Raw genomic sequence first — 963 nt, 5'->3', positions numbered from 1 at the left:
GGATGTGCAGCAGCAGAGCTATTATAATGATAATATCTTACCCAGGAAAGCTGAGAATTGGGTCAATGCACAGGCTGTTTGAAGCCCAGCCCATCTCCTCTCTGTCTGAGGAGGTGACTGAGTGACCCAACAGTTCCTCTTTGTTTGGTGTCTGCAGGTGTCATGATTTAACTAGTCCTTTCATGGCATGGGAGATCAGTGCACCTGCATATTTACTCTCCTGTTCCATCCCTCTCTATTTCACTCTCTAATTATTTCCTGTCATTTAACTAATTAGGTAATTATGCTATTCAGTTAACATTAAGTGGACAGCTATTCTATACTAGAATAACATTACAGCAAGTTCCTCAGGAGTTCATGGTTTCTTGGGAAGAAATAACTGTAAGTAAATAATTACAGACATGATTTTTAAGTACTCTAACAGACACACACACACGAATCTCATCATAAAATACTAGAACTATATAATCACCAGGATAACTGTTTGGTTGGGAATGTGAAAACTAATTGGAAGTGAATAGTAAGAAGAGCTGTAACAGGAATAAAGTCAGCCTGCTGTTTTCTTAGAAGTGTGATGCTTTTCCTTCTGCAAGATCAGAACAGCAGCCTACCTACCTGCTCCTGAAGGGGCCACAGGCCTTTCTTTACACTTGTCAAAATAACATAAGAATAAGTTTCTTGTGTGTAAAGAAGAGCATGTTAATGGCTGTGAAAATCTCATTGTTTTGTGAACCCAAGAACTAAAAGTATTTTTCTTTTTCTTTTTTAATTTGAGAGGATTAATATGCAAAAGAGGTAACAGGAAATGTTGTTAAAAAAATTAAAAGCCAAATTGTACATTGGGGGCATATATACTATAAGGATAAATAGCCTTAATTTATAGAGTACTTTATAAAACAAAATAGTTGCCATTTTAAGGACTATGCAAAAAATCAAAATATTAATTAAAAAATGAAATAAAAC

General features: G+C 35.3%; 1 long non-coding RNA gene across 2 annotated transcripts in view; it reads left to right on the top strand.

The window, feature by feature from the left end:
- The first annotated feature begins 211 nt into the window (after positions 1–211).
- The window catches only part of LOC108529793 (uncharacterized), a 33,825-nt gene continuing 33,073 nt past the window's right edge, over positions 212–963 (top strand). For both annotated transcript variants that reach the window (XR_001885676.1, XR_001885677.1), the window contains exon 1: positions 212–381. This is a non-coding gene — a long non-coding RNA (uncharacterized LOC108529793). The remainder of the gene's footprint in view (positions 382–963) is intronic.

The sequence above is a fragment of the Rhinopithecus bieti genome, unplaced genomic scaffold (genome assembly GCF_001698545.2).
Source record: "Rhinopithecus bieti isolate Rb0 unplaced genomic scaffold, ASM169854v2 scaffold_6113, whole genome shotgun sequence".
Classification (NCBI taxonomy): Eukaryota; Metazoa; Chordata; class Mammalia; order Primates; family Cercopithecidae; genus Rhinopithecus; species Rhinopithecus bieti.
The sequence above is the reverse complement of the archived record's forward strand: the minus strand, read 5'-3'. Positions and strand labels throughout refer to the sequence as shown.